This window comes from Rhododendron vialii, chromosome 3a, assembly GCF_030253575.1.
Source record: "Rhododendron vialii isolate Sample 1 chromosome 3a, ASM3025357v1".
NCBI lineage: Eukaryota > Viridiplantae > Streptophyta > Magnoliopsida > Ericales > Ericaceae > Rhododendron > Rhododendron vialii.
The window spans coordinates 11928454-11943449 of record NC_080559.1 but is presented as its reverse complement, the minus strand read 5'-3'; the positions used below and the strand labels follow the sequence as shown (position 1 = coordinate 11943449).

Sequence of the window (14996 nt, the reverse complement as noted above, 5' to 3'; positions counted from 1 at the left end):
GATCAGCTTCCAAAATGTCTTTCACTTCCAAGCATACGATGCACGCAAACTATTGTCCAGCGTTTAGACCTAAAAAGAAAGATTGGGTTAAGCTACACTAGCCCAATAGGAAAATCTCTACGAAATCTATATGCTAATGAGATGATGAACGCGAATACCGTGAATCAAGCTAAATGGCAAGTCCAAAATAACACATGCTGATACTATATACAAGCATCAGACCGTCATTTACACACACACACACTCTTCTTCCAACGTATTTCCACCCCTTGCGATTTTGTGTTTTCACCCCTTGCGTCACAATAAACTCCACATTCAACTACACAACGTCATCCACATTATCATCACTATCAACACCGGCACCATATACTCATTCCACACACAACAACATTATCTAACACGTCATAAATAACTCATGGATCACAAATATCAAGACAAAAATACATCACTCATAAGGATTTGAAATCCTTGAACCCTAAGGTATTCCACACAAGCCATATATAGCAATCAATCACAAATATCGCACGTAATCACCATATAACATGTAGAAAAAGAGAGAAATCCCTACGAAACTGGGTTTTGAGCAAAACTCTAAGTCTACCAAGAGTTATAAGCTCGAATCCACCAAGAACGAGCTCCACCCAAGTTTTGCTACAAGATTTAGAGAGAATATAACCCAAAAACAAGATAAACAAGCAAGGATCAACAAGTGATTGAGAGGAGAGAGAAAAAAACGTGGATAAGAGCCAAGGAGTGAGAGCAACAACACAAAACTTACCATTTGTTCACCAAATGCAAAAATCAAGTGAATTTGAGGTAGGAATCCTTTGGATCTTAAAGATTTGAGGTAGAAATCAAAGGATTTGAGTGAGATTGGAGTGGGTTAGGTGAGAGGAGGTGTTTCTAGGGTTATTTTGTGGGTTTGGGTGTGAAAAATGGCAAAGAGGTATATTTATAGTGGTCTGAATCTCGTGCTGAAATTTCATAATTTTACAGGGTGTACCGGTACTGGAAAATGATGGTACCGATACATGTACCCAGAAGATTCAGTATTGCACAGTTTCTGGTCGAGGTGTACCTATACTGGGAAAAGCTGTACATGTACACCATGGACAAATTTGAATTTTTTTGCCAACGTTCAACAAATCAAACCCCGATTGTTACCAATACTTCCCACACATCATTACAATATCAAAACTAGTAGTTCAACTATTCTCCGAATGTCCGATACATAACGGTAGGCATATTCGTATAACGTCATTAATAAACATATACTTTAATCAAGATACGATCTTCCACATATTTAAGCGATTAAAGAAAATAGAATAATTTACGAGTCTCTACAATAATTTTTACTTTTTTAATTGCTCTTATCGAGACGAATCAATAATCCACAGAAATTTAAAACTTGACTAATTAAATAAAGACAAAATAAATTAACTAACTTATTTAAGTTAATTCCATCATTGGTTTGTAATTTTCTCTTTCTCCAAAAGCCCAATACAATAGGCTCTTCGTTTGGTGTCACAGACTACCAGCCCAAGCTAGCAAAACCACATTACTCCATGAACAATCTTAGTCACATAATCTTTAAACAAGACCACATCAGGAAAACAAAATATCTATAAGTAGGACTCCTCGATCATGATCCCTTGCGCTTATGCTGTCAATCATCATTGTAACACCCAATTTTTCAAAAATATTAATTCATTCATTTTCAATTGATTTAATAAAATTTTAAAATGAATTTAGATTAATTAATCTTCAAAGCAAAATTTAACAGTGGGAGTCTTAAAATTTGAATTAAAGAAAAACATAATATGAGTTTTACAAAAGAAGTCAATCATTTAAGATTACATTTCTTGGAACCTGAAAATCCAGTACTAAACATAAATCAGAGCATCTAAGGGTACGGATATAGAAATGTGATAACTTTATTTAACAAAATGGATAGAGCAAAACTCTAATTCTGATGCAGGTTCCAAACTTTTTCTTGTTCAGTCTCAACAACCGGGTTCTCTTCTTGAAAGTGTTGATCACCTCCCTTTTTCTGAATACCTGGCATGAAACGCAAGGCTAAACGGTACTAAAATAAATTTTGACACTCAGTAGATAAATACTACTCATTAATCCTACTCATAAATTCCAACACCTCAGTGATCAACTGATTCCAAAATCATAATTTTCTATCATACTATACAGATCCTGCTAGGCTACCCTCCATAACGCGGAGTCCTAGTAGGCTACTCTCACAATTCTAGGTCCTTCAGGGTACCCTCAAGGTCCTGCTAGGCTACCCTTAGTACCTGAGGTCCTGCCTCGGTATTTCAGACTGCCCTCAAGATCCTACCAAGCTACCCCCGATCACACAAGATCTTGTCAAACTACCCCCGAGATCCTCCTAAGCCCACAACTTTTTATATGTTTCCTTTTTCCACTAAGAGCATGTACATCAGGTAGCAAAAAGAGCAAATTAGTCATTTTACCCAACCAAAATGAAGAAAACTCAATTGCAACAGCTTAGGTAAACCTTATGTATTTTACATTTTGCTACAGTTCTTAGCTACAAATACCTAAGCACTGTACACCCGCCATTTATTTGTTTATTCGTATTCACCCACTCTCTCTCTCCTCCTTCTACTGTGCAAGAACGCCCCTCTCTCTCTCTCTCTCTCTCTCTCTCTCTCTCTCTCTCTCTCTCTCTCTCTCTCTCTCTCTCTCTCTCTCTCTCTCTCTCTCTCTTTGACTTTGTTGATGTCCAATCAGTGATGAACCCAATTTTTTTACAAGATATATTTGTGCTTATTCTTGTTTCAAGATATGTGAAAGAAACCTATTTTTATCTTCCAAGAACAATGAAATTGGATGACCAATCAATAGTGAACGCAGTATTTATTACAAGATCTATTCCTACCCTTTCAAAAATTAAAGCTCAATTGGAATATCCTTGTTTTATCTGCGCCTATTCGTCTCTAAGATTTGTTTCTGTGAAATTCCGACACCGATCGGTGATTCGATGTTATAGTTTTAAGATCTCAAGCGACGAAAAAGAAATAGATGACAAAAGTAGAAATCCAATATTTTAATAGAGGATTGGTAAAATAGATAGCATTGGTAGAGTGGTGATTGAGATGTGAGAAGGTAAAATGTAAAATGTGCACTGTTCACTAGCATTTTTTGCTAGTGACTGGTAAATTTGCTCTAACCAGAACAATTTATACATAGGTTCTCTAAGTCCACAACTCCTCCAATGTCCCTAATGTTCTTTCTACGTTCTGAATTCAATCGACAAAGCAATATCACCACCCACACAAGATAATTGAACCACCGCACACTCATCTTCAGTTAGCTTAAGTTCAATCTAACCTCACAATAATCTTGATACATTTTCATAACAAAGTAATCACAGGTGGATAAATAATAACAACAATTCATGCAGAATCAATGAAACATAACATTATCGATAATTCAAAAGACAAAAGAATTCCACATAAAGTATTCGAATTTATCCTTGTGACTTTTGGGTTTCATTAGGATTTCACATAGGTTCATTTTAGTAGTTTCCATTATTTGAGGATTGAATAGTTATTTCATACCTTTGGTTCATTTTCGCACTTTAGTTAAGTATAGGGTTAATCTTTAAGTTGGTAAACCGTTAAGGGTTAACTCGTGGCTTTTGTCACGCCCTCGATTTTCTACTAAAATAATAATATATTTTCTGTAAACAAAATCTTTTTCCTCAACTATATTTACCATTAAATGTCAAGCCAATCCAAAATGTTGAATCAAAGTCTCTTCTTCTTCTTCTCTCTAATTTTTTTTTTTTTTTAACATAAAGTCTCCCAAACGTATTCCATTAAAAGGGCTTCACAATAATCAAAGAGAGGAGTTTATACCTAGCTTTACATATGTTCTAACCAAAAGATACAACCTTCAATTGTGAGTAAAGTACACAACATGAATTAGACTAGATGATAAAACACCTCCTTAATGATTCCAATGAAGCTCTCAAGAGACGTCTCAATATGCGCTCCATGCAATCCAAGCTAAGTGTCATGACGAGTACCTGAAAGGATAGAATGAGCTACACTAGCTCGTAGAGATATCCATACCTAAATTATATGCACAAGTGAAGACAGACATCAAGGAAAAACATTTTTCAAAAGCATATTTGTTTTATCAAAAGTGAAACTCAAAATACCATACTCATGCTGGGAAGTATTTAACTCCATTTCTCAAACATAGACACTCTCACCTACACACGCAAATATTTTTAAAATCTAAGCTTACAGTTACGGCGTTACCCAAATCAATCCTTGCTCTCTTTTTTTTTTTTTTTCATTTACACATTTCAAAGACCTAAAGGTTAATCTGAGTTCTTTAATGGAAGCATCATTTTTCTTGTCTCAAATAACGAGCCAACCTCTCACCAAAAATACACACACTATGCATAGTTAGAGTACGAAATAACAATGACACATCGAATAGTACCGCACCTCGACAATAAGGAAACTCACCCGTAAATCCCAAATCCCAAATCCTTTTCATACACCACAACTCCATGTTTTAAGGTAAACAAAACATAACAACTCTAGTAGAGAATGAACATGACTCCTTTGAATTTCCTCATAAGTTACCAATAGCGTCATCGGTGTTCCACATTAATTGCTCCTCCTTCAAAATTGTCTTTCGTCCTCAAACTCTCATTTATGTTCTCGTGAGCGAATGCTCCTGCCGGGCGTTATGGGACCCGCTTCCCCTGCCAAGCACCCACCTTGAAGGTTAGGCCTTGAAAGTTCAATACGAGCGTTAGCTCCTGCCGGGCGTTATGGGACCCGCTTCCCCTGCCAAGCACCCACCTTGAAGGTTAGGCCTTGAAAATTCAATACGAGCGTTAGCTCCTGCCGGGCGTTATGGGACCCGCTTCCCCTGCCAAGCACCCACCTTGAAGGTTAGGCCTTGAAAATTCAATACGAGCGTTAGCTCCTGCCGGGCGTTATGGGACCCGCTTCCCCTGCCAAGCACCCACCTTGAAGGTTAGGCCTTGAAAGTTCACGCATCGTTCACATTCTCAATTGTATCGTTTGTACAAATGTCGTGCAAGAAACTCATACTTATCTACATAGCAACTGTTACACTTCTCATTTTCTATTTCATTAACAAACTAATCATTAGTCAATACGTAACCCGACGTGTTAATCAATCCTATAAGACCTCATTCTCATGGAAGCAAGTCAAACAATCAAAGCCTAAGCGGACCATTCATTTCACTATTCATATTCCAGTTTATTCCCAAACCTTTCCTTGAAATCCATATATCCTACCACCTCATCATATCTCAAATGAAAACATCAACTTTATCCCTTCTAGTTCTCTTTAACCAACACTTAGTCACCTAGATCAACTCATCGTATCCCCCTCATATCGAATTGGCGAAATTAATCATTTACATTTGACCATATCCAATTAAACAACATGAATTCAAGGACGACCCTTAAACCATTGAAAAGTAGACTTCTCCTTTGAATCCATAGATCATACATCAAAAACGGAGTTCGGGTAACTTAACTACGGCCTTTCAATTATAGCTCCAACATAACAGTAAAAACTGGTACAAAGGCAGGATTTAAGTCAACTTTGGATGCAAATCTGTTATCGCTCGGACATACCCATGATGCATGGGATGTATCGTTGGAAAGCTCTATGTGTCTAGTTTCTACCAAAACAAACGGTGTGTCGTTTCGAGTCCCGAGCTAGGAGTTATGGCCATTTTACCTAAGTCCGCCGGTGCTGTCAGATTCTACGCGGGAATAAGTAAAATTGATTGAAAAAATCATAACTCTTTCATCTTAAACCCAAAAATAGTAAAACCAAAGCCAAAAGTTGCACCACGACAAGCCCTACGCTCAGTAAAAATCCCAGGTTCAGAAACGAGAGGAGATTAACCCAACAATCAAAAGAAAAACAGTTTCGCAACCATTTTCGCACCTATCAACCAACCCAGCTTTAGAAATTCACCAAAAATTGTATACTTAACCAAATTAATTGATTCCAATGCCAATCTCTTCTTAACTTAAATATGCACCTCCTGTAAAAGACCCAAAGCCACCCAACATGTTCGTCATGCCCAGAAAGTTAAAAGAAGACAGCCACGCACAGATTCGCACATCCAGCAAACAGCCAGTATTCAAAAATTCATAACTAATTGTGTGATTATCGGTTTTGCATGATCTTGGTACCGAAATCTTCGTATTGAAACGTACTTTAACAGTTATGAAGATACCAAAAATTAATTCCTAGCAGAAAGGCCCCAAAAAGACAGATTACCAGAACCCACGAAATTTTCAGCATACACTAGATTTATTCAAGACTCAAAATAGATGATCAAACTTAATCCTTGCACATCAAACCAACACTTAACACATATAAAGAAGGCAGGAGATCCCTACCTCAAGTATCAAGACCAAGCTTTGAGCTCAAACCAAACCCTAGCCTCCAAATCCGAAATATGCCTCCACCGAGCTCTTCCCACGCGATCCGAGGGCCGAGGATGAAGAGATGTGCGTGGGTTTTCAAGGATTGATGGTGGAGTAGCAAGAATTTGGTTGAGGGAGTGAGAGAGGAGACCGAGAGAAAGGGAGGAGGGAGAGAGAGCTTCGGCTAAAAAAAAGAAAAGGGGAAAGTGAAGTGTTCTCTTTGTGTGTGTTGATACATATAGCCCCAATGCACTAACACCCCTCTATTCAACAAACATCACATTATAACCCCCAACTCATACACCCTCACACATTAACAACATTTTGTTCAAAACTTAAATTCATATATATATACATTTTATTTTTTATAGACCAATTGCATTATAAATACCAAAAATTAAATGATGAAATTACGGGTCTCTACATCCTACCCTCCTTAAAAAAAAATATTTCGTCCTCGAAATTTGGATAAACAAAGTCAACCACGTCATGTCACTCCTGAAACGCACAACACTACCGTCATCTCATGTAGCACAACATCCGAGAAAGTTCAACAAGTCAACAACCACGAAATCTAGATCCAAGAGACCTACATTGATCACAAGAAAAACAAGTCCAAATACTTCCCTCTATCTCATCATTCATTACTCACATGGATTCCTCTTTTCCTTTTCTTTGTAACTCAATCCTTACACCAGAATAACCCCATCATGTTCTACATATCCGAGCTTTCCTTTCAAGGCCTAATCTTTCATTTCAACATTTCCTTCCGTGTAGAATCAACATGAAACTAACATCAATCACAGGTTCACACTAGAGTTTTAGTTAATCTTACAACATCACCAAATCGTACTCCTTAATTTTAGGGACACATGTACCAACTTAATCTCATGAGAAAAATAGAAAGCATTTCAATTCAAAAGAGTTTAACCATTTTACCCCGTGGCTCTCAATTCTTAATAAGGTACATGGACACGTACTTACAGGATGCAAAACAAGCTGAGCTACTTGGACGTGCATACCCTTTACAACAGAATAATGCCATATTTGAAAGCATAAAATCGACAAAGAGATACAACTCTTTAACTATAGCATCACGTGATCTATCCTTATCCAGTTCCATAGCAGAAGATAAATCCCTTCTTTTCTTTTCTTTTTTTCTAAAAGCTTCTATTCTTGATATTCACTCCTGAAGTCGCGGTGGCCAGCCGTACTTCAAACTGAATATCCGAAAGAAGATCCTTAGATCTTTATTTATTTATTTTTTTTATTTTTATTTATTTATTTTTTTTTTTTAAAAGCAAATAAAATTGATAACCAACCACATGCTTATATCATTCATAGGGAAACACCAAAAGTACTTCAAACCTTTAAGTTTTCTTTGTCAACCAAAAGTACTCCAAGACCCAAATTAACTCCACAATTCTCACATTACCTTTCTTGTAATGATTTGTCTATCACTCACCAGGTCCATCACATAAATGACCGATTAATCCAACACTTCACATTCCATTTGTATTTCATCTAAAGGAAAAGGTCATGCTCAGTCATTGACCCCACAAGATTTCACAAACTCATATCCGAATCAAATGCTATATCATTATAACAACCCAAACCAATCCCATAGCCAAGCCCACAATTCTAGAGCACGCAGCACACCAAAGATACAGACATACAACTTTCAAGCGGGTAAGATCACATAAGCATATATTCCACATAGCACAAAGTACATGAGCAAGTAGTCGGCAGACAAGTGATCACCTAAACACTTTATTCACATAAACCACACACTGGTCAAGCATTGAACAGGGCATAAAATATAGATCAGGTTCTCTTATTTCCCATACAAGGGTCAACATGACTACGCCAATCACGTAAAGATATATGCAAAAATCACTTAGATAATGAACGTCATTCACCCCTACACACTTAAGTGGTCTCTTAAATGCAAACACTAGACCCATGAGACTAAGTGTCTCCCCACGGTCTCAAAGTATTCTAACCTAAATGCTCTGATACCAAGTTGTCACGCCCTCGATTTTCTACTAAAATAATAATATATTTTCTGTAAACAAAATCTTTTTCCTCAACTATATTTACCATTAAATGTCAAGCCAATCCAAAATGTTGAATCAAAGTCTCTTCTTCTTCTTCTCTCTAATTTTTTTTTTTTTTTAACATAAAGTCTCCCAAACGTATTCCATTAAAAGGGCTTCACAATAATCAAAGAGAGGAGTTTATACCTAGCTTTACATATGTTCTAACCAAAAGATACAACCTTCAATTGTGAGTAAAGTACACAACATGAATTAGACTAGATGATAAAACACCTCCTTAATGATTCCAATGAAGCTCTCAAGAGACGTCTCAATATGCGCTCCATGCAATCCAAGCTAAGTGTCATGACGAGTACCTGAAAGGATAGAATGAGCTACACTAGCTCGTAGAGATATCCATACCTAAATTATATGCACAAGTGAAGACAGACATCAAGGAAAAACATTTTTCAAAAGCATATTTGTTTTATCAAAAGTGAAACTCAAAATACCATACTCATGCTGGGAAGTATTTAACTCCATTTCTCAAACATAGACACTCTCACCTACACACGCAAATATTTTTAAAATCTAAGCTTACAGTTACGGCGTTACCCAAATCAATCCTTGCTCTCTTTTTTTTTTTTTTTCATTTACACATTTCAAAGACCTAAAGGTTAATCTGAGTTCTTTAATGGAAGCATCATTTTTCTTGTCTCAAATAACGAGCCAACCTCTCACCAAAAATACACACACTATGCATAGTTAGAGTACGAAATAACAATGACACATCGAATAGTACCGCACCTCGACAATAAGGAAACTCACCCGTAAATCCCAAATCCCAAATCCTTTTCATACACCACAACTCCATGTTTTAAGGTAAACAAAACATAACAACTCTAGTAGAGAATGAACATGACTCCTTTGAATTTCCTCATAAGTTACCAATAGCGTCATCGGTGTTCCACATTAATTGCTCCTCCTTCAAAATTGTCTTTCGTCCTCAAACTCTCATTTATGTTCTCGTGAGCGAATGCTCCTGCCGGGCGTTATGGGACCCGCTTCCCCTGCCAAGCACCCACCTTGAAGGTTAGGCCTTGAAAGTTCAATACGAGCGTTAGCTCCTGCCGGGCGTTATGGGACCCGCTTCCCCTGCCAAGCACCCACCTTGAAGGTTAGGCCTTGAAAATTCAATACGAGCGTTAGCTCCTGCCGGGCGTTATGGGACCCGCTTCCCCTGCCAAGCACCCACCTTGAAGGTTAGGCCTTGAAAATTCAATACGAGCGTTAGCTCCTGCCGGGCGTTATGGGACCCGCTTCCCCTGCCAAGCACCCACCTTGAAGGTTAGGCCTTGAAAGTTCACGCATCGTTCACATTCTCAATTGTATCGTTTGTACAAATGTCGTGCAAGAAACTCATACTTATCTACATAGCAACTGTTACACTTCTCATTTTCTATTTCATTAACAAACTAATCATTAGTCAATACGTAACCCGACGTGTTAATCAATCCTATAAGACCTCATTCTCATGGAAGCAAGTCAAACAATCAAAGCCTAAGCGGACCATTCATTTCACTATTCATATTCCAGTTTATTCCCAAACCTTTCCTTGAAATCCATATATCCTACCACCTCATCATATCTCAAATGAAAACATCAACTTTATCCCTTCTAGTTCTCTTTAACCAACACTTAGTCACCTAGATCAACTCATCGTATCCCCCTCATATCGAATTGGCGAAATTAATCATTTACATTTGACCATATCCAATTAAACAACATGAATTCAAGGACGACCCTTAAACCATTGAAAAGTAGACTTCTCCTTTGAATCCATAGATCATACATCAAAAACGGAGTTCGGGTAACTTAACTACGGCCTTTCAATTATAGCTCCAACATAACAGTAAAAACTGGTACAAAGGCAGGATTTAAGTCAACTTTGGATGCAAATCTGTTATCGCTCGGACATACCCATGATGCATGGGATGTATCGTTGGAAAGCTCTATGTGTCTAGTTTCTACCAAAACAAACGGTGTGTCGTTTCGAGTCCCGAGCTAGGAGTTATGGCCATTTTACCTAAGTCCGCCGGTGCTGTCAGATTCTACGCGGGAATAAGTAAAATTGATTGAAAAAATCATAACTCTTTCATCTTAAACCCAAAAATAGTAAAACCAAAGCCAAAAGTTGCACCACGACAAGCCCTACGCTCAGTAAAAATCCCAGGTTCAGAAACGAGAGGAGATTAACCCAACAATCAAAAGAAAAACAGTTTCGCAACCATTTTCGCACCTATCAACCAACCCAGCTTTAGAAATTCACCAAAAATTGTATACTTAACCAAATTAATTGATTCCAATGCCAATCTCTTCTTAACTTAAATATGCACCTCCTGTAAAAGACCCAAAGCCACCCAACATGTTCGTCATGCCCAGAAAGTTAAAAGAAGACAGCCACGCACAGATTCGCACATCCAGCAAACAGCCAGTATTCAAAAATTCATAACTAATTGTGTGATTATCGGTTTTGCATGATCTTGGTACCGAAATCTTCGTATTGAAACGTACTTTAACAGTTATGAAGATACCAAAAATTAATTCCTAGCAGAAAGGCCCCAAAAAGACAGATTACCAGAACCCACGAAATTTTCAGCATACACTAGATTTATTCAAGACTCAAAATAGATGATCAAACTTAATCCTTGCACATCAAACCAACACTTAACACATATAAAGAAGGCAGGAGATCCCTACCTCAAGTATCAAGACCAAGCTTTGAGCTCAAACCAAACCCTAGCCTCCAAATCCGAAATATGCCTCCACCGAGCTCTTCCCACGCGATCCGAGGGCCGAGGATGAAGAGATGTGCGTGGGTTTTCAAGGATTGATGGTGGAGTAGCAAGAATTTGGTTGAGGGAGTGAGAGAGGAGACCGAGAGAAAGGGAGGAGGGAGAGAGAGCTTCGGCTAAAAAAAAGAAAAGGGGAAAGTGAAGTGTTCTCTTTGTGTGTGTTGATACATATAGCCCCAATGCACTAACACCCCTCTATTCAACAAACATCACATTATAACCCCCAACTCATACACCCTCACACATTAACAACATTTTGTTCAAAACTTAAATTCATATATATATACATTTTATTTTTTATAGACCAATTGCATTATAAATACCAAAAATTAAATGATGAAATTACGGGTCTCTACAGCTTTGCAAGCTCTAGAGTTTATCTTGTGATTTTACTAAAAGAGACTTTGATTTGATTACACTACAAAAATAATTAGATAAAGTATCAGTTGAACTTGACATCTATTATCTTCTAAATCTACATTTCTTTTACAAAAGAAAATATCTTTTATACAAATAATAATGCAACTTTTTCATTCCTAAACAAGTAGGATCTCTTTTCGTAAAATGACTGTTACTAATCATTACTAAACTAACTAATTTACATAGTGTAATTTAAATAGGTTCTTGATTTTACAAATTTTCGTTGAACAATTATTTTATTCTTTTTTTAGATGTATAATTTAAAATTTTCTAGATGTCATTAACTTCTTTATAAGTCTTTCACCCTAGTGATTTCAAAACAAGATTTTATAGCTCATTACATATATAATTATACAAATCGTTTTCTTTTGTACATGTGTTAACAAAATAACATGCACTGAGATTATTTTATTACAACAACAATATAGTCAAGTAGTATCAATTTAACAGAAACGGCAATTAGCTATGTGCATGGCAACACTCAAACATATCATCACCAATCAATAATTAAAGCATTAACATTTAACACAGTTTCAAAAGCAGAACTGAGGTTTACGCCCGCAAGGTCAGATCATGCCAATTGTCCGATCAATTAAAAGATTAGATTATATCACGCATGAGTTCAAGTTACGGTAGTAAGGTTGTGACTCGTGGACGCAAGGTGTTCGACTCGTTCAAACGAAATGTGTGTGAGTTTCAATTTCACTTTGCACGGGATTGATCCAAGTCACGATTTACGACAAAACTATTTTAATATACTTAGAGTTAAGGGATAATGAAAAATCTACGTACCTTGATCCTTGGATTTCTAGCTAGAATTTTAAAAATAATGAAGGTGATCGGCGGCAGCAACAGACGATCTTCTTCTTTTTCTCCTTTCTTTCCTTCCTTTCCAATCTGTAGACACCCCAATTTGGGCTTCCAAATTAGTTTACTTTCGGTTTTTGATTCCCCGATAATGAATTGGATCAAGAACACCCCAGGCATGTCGAGTGTTTGAGCTTTGAGTGTTTGCAAAACCTTTAAACCTAACCTAGCCTAAGCCACTTCAAAAGCCAAAAACCCTACTGACGCGCACTGATTTGAAGCCTGCGCGCATAGATCAACTTGGCAGGTGTTGGTCAATGGTCAAAGCTTGACCGTTGACCAATGCGCAACCATCACGCCCCGGGGAGCACCATCGCGCGCCAGACTGACTCCCGTGCGTGCCGGTCAAACTGCCAGGTGGTGGTCAAAAGTCAAAGCTTGATCATTGACCATCGCATGCCAGGGCGCAACCATCGCGTGCCAGACTGACTCCCACGCGCGACAGACCAAGCCTATCCCCATCACCTTTATTGGCTGGTAAGCTTAACCATCAAGTAACTTCAGCCAGCCTCGTGGACTAGCTGAATTCCTCTCCTTACACCAACCAGATCTACCTTCCTCTCTCCCTATAAATACCCTCTTTGTTCATCCATTTAAAGGGTTCAAGTTTTTCAAAAGGGATTCAATAGCCCACAACCATTTTCACACCCTAATACCGAGCAACAAGCCATCTTGTTTCTACCACCCAAAAGCATTCAACCTCAAATTTCAAAGCTCAAGCACTCTTTCAAACTCAAACTAAAGGTATAGCATACCTACTGTTTTTCTGTTCTGATCCCTAAGGGGGGCTGGCAGGGCCAAGGTTGGTAATTAATACAAGTCCTGGTCCTAAAGCTGGCAAGGTTTCAAAAACCGTAGAGGCAAGAACCAGCGCGCGACGGACTCATATATGCGCGCGACACTCTGTGGCTGCGCGCGCTGGTCCGCGGGGAGATTGCTGTCTTTGTTGTTTTGTGTATTTACTTACATATAGGCCACTGCAAGCATATAAACAACCAGTTTACTGCTTTCCTTTGTTAGAAATGTTAGCTGTAGTTCAATATGTATTTCTGCTGTTATGGAGTACCCCTGGGATCATTCTGGATTTGTCCTAGAACCCAGAAACATGTAAACCAAGCACTGGTCTGGTTCAATCCCGTGCGCGCTAGGGCGCGACAATTGCATGCCAGAGCGCAACCATCGCGCGCCAGACTGCCTCTGACCAGTGGCTGGCCTTGCACGGGTAGCTTGGCTTTAGGCCATTATTTTGTCCCCACATTGTTTATAGAGTGTTTTGTTAATTTGTAGGGCTTTTTCAGCCTTTAAACTGCATATTACAACTGCTTAGTACTGCCTATGAACTGCTTGGTTTGTCCTGGGTGAGCATTGGTCATTCCAGAGCCCAGAAGGGAATAAAATTCAACCTGTTAGTGGGATATCAACTCGCGCGCGATTGTATGGGACTATGGGTCTGTCGCGCGATGGTTTGCTTGCACGCACATAGATCCATGCATGCAAGTTGGCTATTGTCTGTGTCAAATTCATACAAAGGCACACTGTTTTGATATCCGGTCGCAATTTTGGATTTTATCTCATTTATTTTTCAATATTTCATCCATGCATACTATCTATCATATCCTGCAAACATGTTACAGTTTTAATCCCCATTAAACTGTTTCCCACTCCTAATTGGCTAAAGAATTTATTAATCAAACAAAATCGCAAACGTTTTCGCAAATGCCTAAGAAGAGACCGATCTCCGGATTGGGCGAGAGGGGTGCCTTAAAACCCTTCCCCTCTCGTAACCTGGCTCCCGAACCCAGATATGATTATGACGGACTGGTGCCTTCACCTTTTTCAAAATAAACAGCGCAGCGAGCGTTTCAAGTTCGGTTCACTGGGTGTCGGACCTTCAAACCCAAATGGCGATTCTGCATTGAGCGCTCGTCTGCCAAAAAAGCACGCTCATCGATCTGCCTTTTTTAGGGCACGCTGCCCACACAATCACTCTTCTCTCCCTCTCGGAAAATTAGAAGAAGGACAACACACAAACAAACAAAAAAATAGAATATCGACTACAATGTATTAATTCTCTCTCTCGGCAAAATAAGAAAAAGAAAAGAAGAAGGAGATAGTGGAGGATGAGAGAGATGATCTCTCTCTGCCGGAAAATATGAGAGAGTGGGGAGGGAGTTAGTTTTGTAGAGGAGGGGTGGGGAATGGAGTGTGGGAACGAGGGAAGTAAGTATGGTTTTGTTTGGATAAAATTTTAGTTAGAGTTTTTAGGGTATAGGTAGGAAGGATAAGGGATGAGTATGGATCCATGTACATCTAAAGCATAATATATATCCTATACAAGTTTG

At 38.4% G+C, this 14996-nt stretch overlaps 1 long non-coding RNA gene across 2 annotated transcripts; it reads right to left on the bottom strand.

Moving 5' to 3' along the window:
• Nucleotides 1-3780: 3780 nt before the first annotated feature.
• Nucleotides 3781-11507, bottom strand: LOC131321023 (uncharacterized). Of its 2 annotated transcripts, XR_009198447.1 has the most exons (3): nucleotides 11273-11507; nucleotides 8807-8889; nucleotides 3781-4066 (listed from the first exon to the last, which is right to left on the bottom strand). It is a non-coding gene; the product is annotated as an uncharacterized LOC131321023 (long non-coding RNA). The 2 variants fall into 2 exon arrangements; XR_009198448.1 differs by lacking the exons at nucleotides 8807-8889; nucleotides 11273-11507 and adding an exon at nucleotides 6450-6689.
• Between the last annotated feature and the right edge of the window lie 3489 nt (nucleotides 11508-14996).